Source organism: Phoenix dactylifera, chromosome 9 (assembly GCF_051530095.1).
Source record: "Phoenix dactylifera cultivar Ajwa chromosome 9, Ajwa_hap1_PhDact_Kaust_v1.1, whole genome shotgun sequence".
NCBI classification, from domain to species: Eukaryota; Viridiplantae; Streptophyta; class Magnoliopsida; order Arecales; family Arecaceae; genus Phoenix; species Phoenix dactylifera.
Window position 1 is genome coordinate 9,212,862 of NC_143198.1, and position 15,142 is coordinate 9,228,003.

A 15,142-nucleotide genomic window follows, 5' to 3' on the forward strand; every position below is an offset into this window, starting at 1 on the left:
AAGCAACCTGATAAGATGGGGTTACCAGAGGTAGAGGTGGTGGCCCTGAATTCTGCTCGTCCTCCATTCCTGAAGGCTGCTTAGAAAGTGGTTCCTGAAGGGGCCTTCAAGGGCACATTAGCAGCCATGTCCGAGATTGAGCATGCACTGGCATCTGTGTTTGAGGCTGCGTTGGATTATGTGGCCGTTCCAAAGGCCATCCTAACCTTAATGGCCATGGATCAAGTCACACCAATTTCAAAGTTCACTTCTACACTAGCACCTGCTTCAGCCAGCTCCTGCCAACGAGGCTCCAGAAGCATCGAGCTTCCAACCACCCCCGTCCTCATCTCAAGAGGCCAAGCTGGATACCTACCGACCAAGGTCATCGGCTAGAGCTACCGACTCATTCTCGATACCTCCTACATCGCAGATAAGATGATCAGTGGGTCCATGCTTCTCGCAAATGAGAGGTACCTCCGAACAATGACAGTGAGGGAGCTCACGATGCAACTTATATCAGAGCGATTGAGATAAGCAGAAGCTCCAGGATTTAAATTCATTATGTCCGACTCTTTTCTTTGTTGTTTAAGCTGCTTTTATCTTTTTGACTACAAAACACCTACACCATTTGAGCCATTATAGTTGTCCTCTCGGCCTACTACCAGAAAGTAGAGGGAGCTGAGCGCGAGGTCTACAGGGCCAAGCATGGGAAGGCTTTGGCAGAGTCAAAGTGGGCGATGGCCTTAGAAACAAGGGAGCACATTGAGGTGCAAGCTCATCTCACCAAGGAGAAAAGACTCTGATTCAAGGCTACACTCTCTGAAGTGCAAAAAAATGCTCAAGAAGTTAAAGAAAAAATCGGAGGAGAAGGCAGCTCAGCTTGAGGAGGAGATTGCTTAGCTAAAAGAAGCAGTAATAGAGGCAAAGGGCAGAATTTCTTAGCCTAAGAGAAATTCACCTGGGACAAAAACAAAGTAGCTCAAGCGAAGGAACAAGCTGCCAAAGTCGAGGGGAGAGCTGCCTGAGCTGAAGAGAAGGCTATCCAAGCCAAGAAGAAGGCTCAGTAGGTGGTTGAGGACTTCAAGGGCACAGAGGAGTTTTGTCGCGAGATGTTGGAAGCCACCACAAACTCCTTCAAAAAGGACTTCGAGGCTTGCCGAGAAATCATCAGTATGAATAGAATAGATTTCTCTTTCTTTTTGGCTCAGTCATGCAGCGAGCTTTCTTTTGTATTCTTTTCTTATTCTGACCTTCTATAATTCTTTTACGAGTTTAATGTAAAAAACTTCTTCTTCCAAGGTTTGCTCTATTTTCTACTTTGGTGTTCAAGCATTGTAGCTTGGACCAACATCAGTGACTTGTCTGCAGGCTTTGTAGAGCTCATTCATCGAGTCCTTTTAGTTGGTATGTAGGCCAAACATTGGCTTTTAAGTAACTTAACCTTCGATTTTAATATGATTGAGGTTAAGGACTAATAATTTTATGCTACTCAGTAACCTCGTGAATAGCTGATTGAGTGATATCACTTCGATTGTTCTGAGATATTTTTGTTGGTCTTGCCATTATGAGAAGGTGCTTTATCATTATGAGAGTTATAATTATGCAGCAGTGGGCTTCCGAAGGCTAACCCTCAAGGAACATTTTCCAAAGGGGAGATTGATCATTAGGGACTTAGAGATAATGCCACAGGTTCGACAATCAGGCTAGATAGGTCTCTCTCAGCCATCCAAGTTCTGCAAAAAAAGAGAGGGCTGCACCCCATGGATGTGATGAAGTCTATCATGTTCTTCTTCCTCCCCACTTTTTCTTTCTTTGCCGCATGGATCTCTTAGCAGCAGACTAGCTCCCAAATCACCTAGAGGCACTCCAGCTAGCTCTCTAGAAGGCCATGGAGAGAGTTACCAAAGTCAAGACTAAACTAGGGAATCTGCAAAGTAGGATGGCTATGGAGAAGGCCGTCGATGCCCATTGGAGGGTGGCGATGGAGGTTGAACTGAGAGGATCCTAAGTCAGGGAGGAGGAGGTGGAGCTTAGGGTCTCCAAGCTTGGAAGGGAGCTGAAGGTTGCTTGCCATCGAGCTACTGAGGATGAGAGGAAGGTCATTCAAGAAATGGAGTTCAAGCAAGATGTTGTCAAGTCCTCGCTGGGACTGCTTAGATAAGGACTCCTTGACTTCCTTAATCTTCTTAGGGAGGTATAGCATGAGGTCAATGTTGGACTCCTTCTAGATATTATAGTCGATGAACATCTGGCCAACCTCAAGCTGCTTTCCAACGAGGATGAAGAAATGACTAAGAGAGAGCATGGCTTCTTGATCAATGGTTGTTTCATCCGATCTATCTGATCTATAGAGTCTTATAGAGTCGAGTCCTCTACTCATTTTGTATAGTTGTTCGGCTACCGATTTGACCCATTTTACAATTAGAGAAAGAAATGAAAGCAATTTTATTTTACACTTCATATACGCTCGAACTTGCATGTAAGAAATGAATATTGGCCCATTAAGTTGCATAGGTCGACTCTACACTTGCTCGTCCTGATTACCGCTAAGGTTAGTGTGTTCAGATACTGAGGTGCTTGATCGTTATAGGATGGTCATAGGAGCCTTGCCCCTCATTCTCAGCCATGCTTAGCCGAGGTGGGAGACTTTGATCCTTTTGAGGGAATATCTACAGGATTGGAGGACCCAAAGATTTATATCACAAGCTGTTGAGATCTGAGGACTATGTTGCTATCAATAGGGGTGATGGAGATGGGTGTTCTGGGTTAGTTTAGATTTTAGCTATTTTGGGTTTGTTAGATCCATTTGGTGGCCAGATTTGGTCAACTTTATAGTTTCTTGGAGATTGCTATCTCTACCCAGGCCATGCCGACCTTAAGAGGTTAGCTCATCAATTTTTAAGCACAAGGGCTAGTAAAACAGAAGTGTCTCCACCTTGGCCATTCCAATCTAAAGAGATCAATTGGCTCTCTAGGTCTCCAATGTGAGGGCCAGTGGAATGGAGGTGTCGCTCTATGGAAGTACACGAATATTGAACTCTTGGCCGCATGGGCTTCATAGTTGGTGGTCGATGTGCTCAACTTGTGACCAACACATGGGCTTGTAGGTTGATGGTCCTCGGGGAGATGCACTCGACTTGTGGTAGATGCATGGACTTGTGTGTCAATGGTCAATCCACTCAACCTACGACAAGCACGTGGGCTTGTAGGTTGGTGGTCATTAGAGAGATGCACCCGACATGTGTTCCTCCACCTAGGCCATCCCAACCTAAAGAGATTGGTTAGCTCGCCAGCTGTTTACTGCAAGGGATGACAGAATGGAGGTATAGCTCCATGGAGTACCTGGAGGTTTAACTTCCTAGCTGAATAACTTTGTAATTAGTAGTCAGCACACATGACCTATGCCAAGCACATGGGCTTGCAGGTCGCTGGTCATTGGGGACACACGTTTGACTTATGATAGCCACATGGGCTTGTGTCTCCATGGTTGATGCCTAACCTGTGACAAGCATATGGGCTTATAGGTTGGTGGTCATTAGGTAGCTCCACTTGGACCATCCCAACCTAAAGAGGTCGGATAGCTTGATAGGTCTTCGGTGCGAGAGACGGAGAACAAAGGTGCACCTCCATAGGAGTACAGAGGTTTAACTCCCTAGTCATGTGGGCTTAGTAGTTGGTGATTGGCGAGCTCAACTTGTGACAAGCACATGGGCTTATAGGTTGGTGGTTATTGGGGAGATGAACTCAACTTGTAGTACATGCATAGGCTAGTGTGTAAGTGCTCGATATGCCGGACCTATGGCAAACCTTACAAAGCTTTATTCAATTTGAAAATATGATTTGAAAATTTATAATTTTTAAAACTAGATGGTTGTTCTACATAAACTTCTTTAGCTATATACTCATTTAGAAAAGCATTTTTAACTTTCATTCGAAATAATTTAAAATTTATATAACAAACAAAAGCAAGTAATAATCTGATAGCTTTTAATCTAACAATAGGAGCAAAGATTTCATCAAAATTAATACCTTCTTAGTTGTAAACTCGTGCAGCTAATCCAGCTTTGTTTCTAATTATATTACTATTTTCATCTAATTTATTTCTGTAGACCTATTTAGTTCCAATTATAGGATAGTTTTTAGGGCTACTTACAAGTGTCCATACATTATTTCTTTCAAATTGATTTAATTTCTCTTGCATGACATTTATCCAATAATAGTCTTGTTCAGCTTCTTTTATGGTTTTTGGTTCAATTTGTGATACAAAAGCAAACTAATTACAAATGTTCCTAATATACGATCTAGTCCTAACACCATGTAATGGATCACCGATAATCAAGTCTTTGGGATGATTGAGTATACCTCCATTCCTTGGGCAGATCATTATTATCTTGATCTTCAATTTGAGAATTTTGCCTTTGTTAATCTTCATTATCCACTTGCCCATCATCTTTGCTTCTATCTTCAGTTGGTGTATCCCTTAGGGTGAGTTCTTCCATCTCCTTTTCTATAGCATTTGCATCATCATAGACATCTATCTTCCTTGATGGAAGATTGTTAGTTTCATCAAAAATAATATGTATGGATCTTCTACCACTAAAGTTCTTTTGTTAAATACTCTATATGCTCTACTAGTAGAAAAATATCCAAGAAAGATAGATTTATTTGATTTAGCAACAAATTTTTCAAGTCTATCCTTTCCATTATTAAGAACAAAACATTTGCAACCAAAAATATAAAAGTATCGAATGTTAGATTTTCTTTCTTTCCAAAGTTTATAAGGTGTTTTCTTTAAAATTGGTTTAATCCATAATTTAGGATATAACATCCTACATTAATTGCCTCATCCCAAAAATATCTTGGAAGATGGCTTACACACAACATGGTTCATGCCATTTTTTCTAGTGTTTTATTTTTTATTTCTACTATATTATTTTATTGGAGTGTCCTAGCTGCAGAAAAGTTATGTTCAATATCATTTTTGTTACAAAACTTTTCAAAATTCTAATTATCAAATTCTGTCTATGGTCATTTTTGGATTTTAAAACTTTTAAACCTTTTTTGTTTGAAATCTTTTTGTATAGTTTTGAAAAGGCTTCATCTTTATGAGCTAAGAACAAAACCCATGCAAATCTTGAAAAGTCACCAATAATAACAAATTCAAAATGTTTTCCATTTAGATTTGTGGTTCTAGTTGGCCCAAACAAATTTATATGCAAAAGCTCTAATGGCTTAAAAGTTGAAACCACATTCTTTGCTTCAAATGAAACTCTAGTTTGTTTTTCTAATTGGCATGCATCACAACTTTAACTTTTTCAAAACTTATTTTAGGTATTCCTATAATAAGATCTTTTCTATCTAACTTTGAAATTAGGTCCATGCTTGAATGAGCTAATCTACGATGCCACAACCATCAAGTTTCATTAGCATTGGCATTCATTGCTACTATGTACCTCATATTTTGCATGGGAAGATATCAAGATCAACCATATAAACGTTTCCATATCGATGTCTAATGAATTTAATTCCATTATCAATGGGACTAGAAACAATGCACATGGATGCTTTAAAAGTAACTTTAAAACCTCTATCACACAATTGACTAATACTAAGTATGTTATGTTTTAATCCATCTACTAATAATACATTTTCAATAAGAGTGGAAGGAGTGATACCAATGCTTCCTGCACCCCTCTATCCTTTGTCTTTAAGATAATGAACTGTGATTGATCTCCTGTTATGTATCTTAAGTAGCCACTATTCAGGTACCATCTTCTATGTGACCCACAGACTGCTAGACACACCTGCATCATAGAAAATCAAGTTTTTGATTTAGGTACCTAAGCTTTTTTGGATCCTTGATTGTTAGCAATTATGGTTCCTTTAGGAACCCCTATATTTTTAGTTGTTATTTTTTTTAATTATCCTAGAATTGCAAGTGAAGGATTTATGGCCTATTTTTCTATAGTCATAACATGTTACATTACTAAAGTAATTACTTGATGATTTAACAAACATTTTTTCAAAAGTTGATTTTTCATTTTCAAAACATCATGTTGGCTATCAAAAATTATTTTCAGTTTTTCAAAACTTAAGATGAATTTATCTACAATGGGTTTTATTCTATTGACTTCTTCTTTCAGTTTTTGATTTTCTTCTATTAACAATAGCTTTTCTTTTAAAATTTCATCCTTTTTATTAGTCAAAAGTTGATTTTTCATTTTCAAATTTTTGATCTTTAGTCCTAGCTTTTTAATTTCTAGTATATCATAGAATGCTTCTTGAAGCTCATCAAAAGTGAAACCATTTACATATTCAAAATTTACCATATTCTCATGAGCCATGAAGTAAAGATTTGTTGTTTCTTCTGCTTCCTCCTTAGAACTTGACTCATCGTTGTCGTTCCAAGTCGCTATCATGCCTTCTTCTTTGGCTTCTTGGGAGATTTCTTAAGCAGTGGGCAATCTGCTCTGAAATGGATAAGTTTCATCCATTCATAGTGTGAGAATCTGTGCGGGCGTGTATTTAGTCCCACATTAGTTATTCACCGAGGAGATCTTAGATACTTATACAGAACTAAGAAATCCAAATAGTACCTTCCGACTAGCCATTTTGGATGAGGTCCTGAGTTGTATCAAATGGTATCAGAGCAAACTCGGCCTATAGCCTATGTGGGCTAGAAGACACTGCATCACGGGTTAATGAAGGCTGACCACGGGCCTATTGTGGTGCTTGTGATTAGATTTGAATGGATTTGAACCCTTATCCTGACGAGAACGTCAGGGCTTAAACAGAAAAAATATGTGAGGATCCGTGCGGTCATGTGTTTAGTCCCACATCGGTTATACATCGAAGAGATCTTGGATATTTATACAACACTAAGAAATCTAAATAGTGTTAGGGTTTCCCAGTGCCCTAGGGCGCAGCGCAAGATACGGGATTATAAAATTTTCTTATAAAACCCATTATATGAAACCCTAATAAGCCAAGATCGCCTTAATAGTATAACCAAATAATGTAGAAAATATAATCTTGGTATAGAAGAATACCTATCACGCTATATCCAATATATCTGAAGATGTCCTAAGGTGCCCAAATGTTCATCCTCCGATGTTGATCCACACAGGAATGGGTTCAAGACTCTAGCTCCACCAAAACTTGATTCTAATTGTTCAATCCTTCCAAAGAATTTAATTGGCTGATTTTCCTTCACTTCTTCCTTTCTACCTCTAAAACATTCACTAGCCTTTTTGTCCTAAAGAAGACCCTCTTGTCTTGGGTTAGGACAAAAGAGAGAGACTTGTAAGAAAGAAGGGATAAGGGAGAGAGAAGGAAAGGCTTTTTCTTGGATGATCTTTAGAACCCCAAGGCACCTCCTTATTTATAAGAGATGGAGGGATGCATCATAAAGGGATGCATCCCATCCACACACCTCATCATGATGAGGCATGTGCCAAGAGATGCATCCCATCATGATGGGGTGCTAAGGAGAAGGGTGTATCAACTTCTTTCTCACATCTCCCTCTTAAATCCTGATGATCCAAGGGCCCAAATGCAGTGAACCAAAGCCAATGGTCCAGATCTAGGTGCCATCTAATGGTCCAGATCAAGACATCATCATCCAGGGTGCCATCCAATGGTCCATGTGGAGTGATTGATTAAAACCCCATTTGATTTTGATGAGCTCAAAGCATTTGAGTATATCTTGTGGTTACTAATGAATTCAATTGAGTGTTTCAGTGAAAATCCTGTCCAAGTATTTCTAGACTTGGTTCATAGTATTTTGGATAAGTTAAGAAGTCTGCATGAACCAATGTCTGAGACTCGAGTCGACTCCCGAGTATCACGAGTCGACTCCAAGCGTATCCAGTTCACTGGCACGAGCTCGAGTCGACTCCAGATCAGTACGAGTCGACTCCGACTGAGAACAGACAGAAGGACAGAAAGCTTCAACTCAGAAACTGTCAACGAGTCGACTCCCGAAGTGCGCGAGTCGACTCCAATGTTCAACGAGTCGACTCCAGGGTAGTAAGAGTCGACTCCAAGAGAAACACAAAGAAAAGTCAGAGAGCAGTTTTCGGGTCTGAGATTCGAGTCGACTCCAGTGGAACGCGAGTCGACTCCGATGGTTGGCAGATCGACTCCAAAGAAGGTAAGAGTCGACTCTCAGAGGAATACAAAGAAAAAGTCAGAGAACGATTTTCGGACTCTGAGATTCGAGTCGACTCCCGCAGTACGCGAGTCGACTCCGAGACTGAGCGACCATCAACAGACAGAAGACCATGTTACTGCCTCTGAGATTCGAGTCGACTCACAGACAGCTCGAGTCGACTCCGAGACAAGCTTCACGTCAAAAGGCAGAAGACCAACTTTCGGAAACTGAGAGCCGAGTCGACTCCAAGGAAGTTCGAGTCGACTCCAAGACTGGATGAGCCAAAAGACAGAGAATCGGGAGTTCGGGCTCTGAGATTCGAGTCGACTCCCAGGACAGTCGAGTCGACTCGAGTGGACAAAATTCAAATTTGGATCCACGGACTTCAGTGGATGAGCCGACTCCAAAATTGCCACGTCAGCTCCAGAAGTTGGCGAGTCGACTCCAGGTCAAGACGAGTCGACTCCCAGTCAAGACTGCAACTTTAATTCAAATTTGGAACAGTTGCCGAGTCGACTCCGGAAAAGCGTGAGTCGACTCCTGCTACAGCCGAGTCGACTCCTGATCGCGCGAGTCGACTCCAACCCACCAACGGTCATATTGTCAGGCTGCGCAGAGTGTGCAGAACGGCCAGAAAAAGCAGAGTAACGGCTAGTTTCCGTGGGGGTTGGCTTAAATAGCCACAGAGGACTGTAGCAAGGTAGAGAATAGACATTCCACTCCAAGCATTCAAGTTTTCAAGCTCTCCAAGTGCTCTTAAACGAAAAAGGGGAGATCTACATTTACTGCTCCAACAACTTCTTTCCAACAATCAAAGCTTCCTCCTCCTGCATTCAAGTCGACCACTCTTTCAAGAGGAGACCGGAGTTCCAGAAGCCATACCTCTTCACCAGCTTAAAAGCGTTTGAGGGCTTCTAACTCCTTTACGATTATATTATTTTAAATCTGCTTTTTGAGAAGCTATTTTCTGTTTTCTTCTATCTCTTGTATTTACTTGATTCAATCGGGGGATTGAATCAAGGGGTTTAAGGTTGGTTGGTGAGCCAAGTTAAAACCAACGTGTGTAAGGGTTTGATTGTGAGCCCGAAAAAACAATCGGGGTTTGGTTCTAGTCGGTGAGCCTGGGAAAACCGACCGAGTTCGTTGTGAGCTCGTAAAACAACAAGTTTGGTTGTGAGCTTGCAAAACAACCGGCTGTAATCCAAGGGGGTTATAGTGAAATTCCCAAGTGAGACTTGGGGAGTGGACGTAGGAGCAAGGGTTAGCTCTGAACCACTATAAAACTTTGTGTTTGTAGTGCATTGTCTCTCATCTTCTTCCCCGGACACTACTCACAGCACTTAGCTTTAATTAAACAACTTGCTATAGCTTTAAATTAATCATCCACAAAGTTTTAAATATTCAAGTTAATTTAAAAACCCAATTCACCCCCCCCCCCCTCTTGGGTTGTCTATCTGGGCAACAAGTGGTATCAGAGCCAAAAACTCTTCCACTCAAGAGTTAAAAGATCAAAATGACAACCCCATTTGGATCTTCTCACATTGAGGGTCAGTCCACCCAAAGACCCCCTTTCTTCAATGGATCTGACTACTCATACTGGAAGGCTAGGATGAGAATATTCATCCAAGCCCAAGACTATGAGATGTGGTCCATTGTAGTAAATGGGCCCTACATCCCATCCATATACGTAGATGGTGTTAAGGTACCTAAACTAGAAATGGACTGGGATGAACATGACATGAGGAAGGCACAATTAAACTCTAAAGCAATGAATGTCTTCTATTGTGCCTTAGACCGTAATGAATTCAATAGGGTCTCTACTTGCAATTCTGCAAAAGAGATTTGGGACAGACTTGAAGTGACCCATGAGGGCACGAATCAAGTGAAAGAGTCCAAAATAAATATTTTGGTTCATAAATATGAACTATTTAAAATGGACTCTAACGAAACAATTACATGCATGTTCACTAGGTTTACTGATATTGTCAATGGCCTAAAAAGCCTTGGCAAGAACTATACTAACAGTGAACTTGTCAGGAAAATCCTTCGGTGTCTACCAAGGTCGTGGGAAGCTAAAGTGACGGCAATCCAAGAAGCTAAAGACTTGAACAAGCTTCCACTTGAAGAGCTCCTTGGATCCCTTATGACGCATGAGCTTACCATGAAACAACACAACGAGGAAGAGTCCTCCCATAAGAAAAAGGTAATAGCTTTAAAATCTACTTCTTCTAACAAGGACTTGTCTTGCAGCAGCAGCAGTGAAGAAGAAGAAGATGAGGAAGATGGTGGTGAGGCTCTTCTTGTGCGCAAGTTCAAGAAATTCATCAACCACAAGAAGTCCTATCATCAAAGGAGAGGCCCCTCAAATTCCTACCGCAAGGACAAAGGTAAGGAAAGGGAAAGTGAGGGGATCGGGTGCTATGAGTGCAAAAAGCCGGGACACATCCGAGCTGAGTGTCCCTTACTAAAGAAGAGCAGCAAGTACAAGAAGAAGAAGAAAGCCCTTGTCACCACCCTATCGGACTCCGACGCATCATCCTCATCATCGGATGAAGAACAAGAAGAGAAGGCCAATTTTTGTTTCATGGCCAACGAAAATGAGGTAACTTCTGATACGCACTATGATTATTCATTTGATGAACTTTATGATGCGTTTAACGAACTAATGATTGAATATAAGGATGTTAATGTTAAAAACAGGGAACTAAAAGTAACTAACCAAACTTATATCCGTAAGTATGATTCTTTAATTAAGGATAAAGATGCTATTACCAAAGAAAATCTAGAACTTAAGACAAGCAACCAACTCTTAATTAAGAAAACTAGTACCTTAACTAAAGATAATGAAAAACTAACTAAGGAACTTTCAGAACTCAAAAACCATAAACAAGTCTTAAACAAGGATCTAACAAAAGAACTAAATGATCTAAAAGCCGAAAATCAAACATTAACTAAAGAACTTAACAAATACAAACCCTTAGTTGAAAAATTCACATATAGTTCTGAAAAGTTAAACATGATACTTAACAGTCAACGAGCCGTATTTAATAAAGCGGGTTTAGGGTATAAACCGAAAAATAAACAAAAACTTCTTAGTAACTTCTTTGTCAAAGCTGGGGAAAATAAAACTAAGAAAATGATCTGTTTTTGTTGTGGAAATATAGGACATAAGGCAAATGCATGTGACTATAGGAAAAGGAAAACTAAAAGAAAGATTAAAAGGGTATGGGTTCCAAAAGGAACCAACTTGACTAACCATGAAGGACCCAAGAAAACTTGGGTACCTAAGATGACATGATTTGCTTGTGTAGGAGTGTCTTGCAGCCAAGGTCAACAAAAATTGCTGGTATTTGGATAGTGGCTGCTCAAGGCACATGACGGGTGATAAAGACCAATTTTTCATCCTTGAAGCTAAGAAGGGAGGTGCTGTGACGTTTGGAGACAACAACCAAGGTCACATCATTGGTATTGGTAAAGTTCAAATCACCCCTTCTACTTTTATAGATAATGTCAGATATGTTGATGGTCTTAAGCATAACTTGTTAACCATCAGTCAATTATGTGATAAAGGATATGATGTTATGTTTAAACCATCACTGTGTATTATAACAAATCCTAATGATAATAGCATAGTTTTTAAAGGGATTAGACGTGGAAATATATATGTTGTAGACCTAGAAGATCTTGCAAAACATAACCAATGTCTAGTTGTAAATGAAACTAAAGATAATGATGCTAGTTGGTTATGGCACCGTAAGTTAGGTCATGCAAGCATGGACACAATAACTAAATTAGTTAAAAGAGACTCCGTAATAGGTTTGCCAAAATTAAAATTTGAAAAGAACAAAATATGTGAAGCATGTCAATTTGGCAAACAATCTAGAAACTCCTGTAAATCCATAAAATGTGTCTCTACCTCTAGGCCTCTAGAATTATTATACATGGACCTATTTGGTCCAACTAGAACAACAAGTCTAGGTGGAAATAAATATGGTCTTGTTATAGTAGATGATTACTCTAGGTACACATGGGTCATGTTCCTAGTACATAAGGATCAAGCATTTTCTATGTTTAAAAAATTCCATAAGGAAGTAACAAATGCTAGAGAGTCTTCAGTCATAGCCATTAGAAGTGACCATGGTACCGAATTCGAAAATCAATTATTTGACGAATTTTGTAGTAAAAAGGGGATAACCCATAATTTTTCTACACCTAGGACACCACAACAAAATGGAGTTGTGGAAAGGAAGAATAGAACTCTAGAGAAAATGGCTAGAACGATGTTATGTGAAAGTAACCTCCCTAAGTACTTTTGGGGAGAAGCCATTAATACTTCTTGCCATATATTAAATAGAGTTTTATTAAGACCCATTATAAAGAAAACACCTTATGAACTGTGGAAAAACAGAAAACCAAAAGTTAACTATTTTCATGTTTTTGGATGTAGGTGTTTTGTACATAATAATGGGAAAGATAATCTAGGGAAATTTGATCCTAAATCTGATGAAGGAATATTCCTAGGTTATTCTACAACTAGTAAAGCCTATAGAATCTTTAATAAAAGAACCCTAGTTATAGAAGAATCTATACATATTGTTTTTGATGACTCTAGTGACATCTCATCTAGTAAGAAGGTTAATTTTGATGATGATATTGAAATACTTGAAGAAAAGATAGATGAGATGGGATTACAAGATGATAATCAAAAGTTGATTGAAGGAGAATCGTCAAACCAAGAGCCTATAGTGGATCATGGGCTAGCTAAAGCTTGGAGGTATGCTCACGGGCATCCTAAGGAACTAATTCTAGATGATCCATCACAACCGGTTAGGACTAGAGCATCCCTTAGGAATTTGAATAATCATCTAGCTTTTGTTTCACACTTTGAGCCCAAACATATAGAAGAAGCCGAAAATGATGTAAATTGGATAAATGCAATGCAAGAAGAACTAAATCAATTTACTAGAAACAAGGTTTGGGATCTAGTGGAGAGACCTTCTGAATATCCAATTATAGGTACTAAATGGATATATAAAAATAAGCTAGATGAAAATGGAATTGTTATAAGGAATAAGGCTAGACTAGTAGCAAAGGGTTATAATCAAGAAGAAGGCATAGATTTTGATGAAACCTTTGCTCCCGTAGCTAGACTTGAGGCAATTAGACTTCTATTAGCATATGCATGCTCTAAGGACTTCAAACTATATCAAATGGATGTAAAGAGTGCTTTTCTAAATGGGTTTATTAATGAGGAGGTGTATGTAGAACAACCTCCTGGTTTTGAAAATCATCAATACCCTAATCATGTGTATAAACTGAACAAAGCACTTTATGGACTAAAACAAGCACCTAGAGCATGGTATGAGAGACTTAGTAAATTCCTATTAGAACATGAATTCTCTAGGGAAAATGTAGATACAACATTATTTCTGAAAAAGAAAAATAAGGATATGTTATTAGTACAGATTTATGTTGATGATATCATTTTCGGTGCTACTAACAATCGCCTCTGCGAGGAATTTGCTGATTTGATGCAGAGTGAGTTTGAGATGAGCATGATGGGAGAGCTGAACTACTTCCTCGGGCTTCAAATCAAACAATCTGAAGGAGGCATCTTTATTAATCAAGCAAAATATATCAAGGAGATGCTCAAGAAGTTTGATATGGAGGAAAACAAGTCAATCAGCACCCCCATGAGCTCATCATGCAAGTTAGACCAAGATGAATCAGGTAAATCTGTAGATCAAAAACTTTATAGAGGTATGATAGGTTCTTTACTGTATCTTACTGCAAGTAGGCCTGATATTATGTTTAGTGTGTGCATGTGTGCTAGATATCAGGCTAATCCTAAAGAATCACACCTAGCTGCAGTTAAGAGAATCTTTAAATACTTAATTGGAACTAAGAACATAGGGCTGTGGTACTCTAAAGAATCTAGCCTAAACTTAATAGGGTACACAGATTCAGACTTCGCTGGATGTAAGCTAGATAGAAAAAGTACCAGCGGGTCCTGTCAATTTCTAGGAGAAAACCTAATCTCATGGTTTAGCAAGAAACAAAACTCGGTTGCATTATCCACTGCAGAAGCTGAATATGTTGCAGCCGGGAGTTGTTGTGCTCAAATCTTATGAATTAAACAACAATTAGAAGATTATGGCATTAAACAAGATAAAATCCCCATTAATTGTGATAACACAAGTGCCATAAATCTCACTAAAAATCCAATTCAACACTCAAGAACTAAACACATTGAGATAAGACATCACTTCATAAGAGATCATGTATTGAATGGTGATGTGTCACTCCAATTTGTGTGTACTGATAATCAATTAGCAGACATTTTTACAAAACCCCTAAGTGAAGAGAGGTTTAGTGTGCTTAGAAGGGGATTAGGAGTGATTGATCCATCCTAGTGGGAGTTTTTCACTAGATTAATTGATTTTGATGATAAGAATGAGGTTAAAATAGAGTTTCTATACAGTGATCATCAAATCAGTCCTTAATTAGCTGATTTTCCCTCATTTGGCACGATTATGGCATGGTTTTTAGGTGCGTGCCAAGGTTAGAGACGACTCGAGTAAGTTTCAGAGCCGGCTCCTAAGGGGGAGTCGACTCGCACATTTGCGGGAGTCGACTCGCAAAGTTGGCAGCTGAGGGGGAGTCGACTCGCACAATGTCGGGAGTCGACTCGAAGTCTACATGCGCTAACAGAGAGTCGACTCGCGCATATTCTGGAGTCGACTCGAGGTCGAGTCGACTCGCGACTCAGGGGAGTCGACTCGCAGTCGGGATCCGACTTTTTAACCCTAGGGTTGTCGTTTCGCAAACACTTTTCCTCAAGCCGCCACTGTTCACAAAGCCCTAGAGCCGACTCCTAGGTCATCCCCGATCGTCTCCAAGCCCTTTTCCCGTCGATTCTTCGCCGGACATTGAGTTTCCGTCCGTTCCTAGGTCATTTCCGGTCCGTCCCGAGCTTCCTCTGTCGGTCCTTCACCGTCCTCTAGGTAT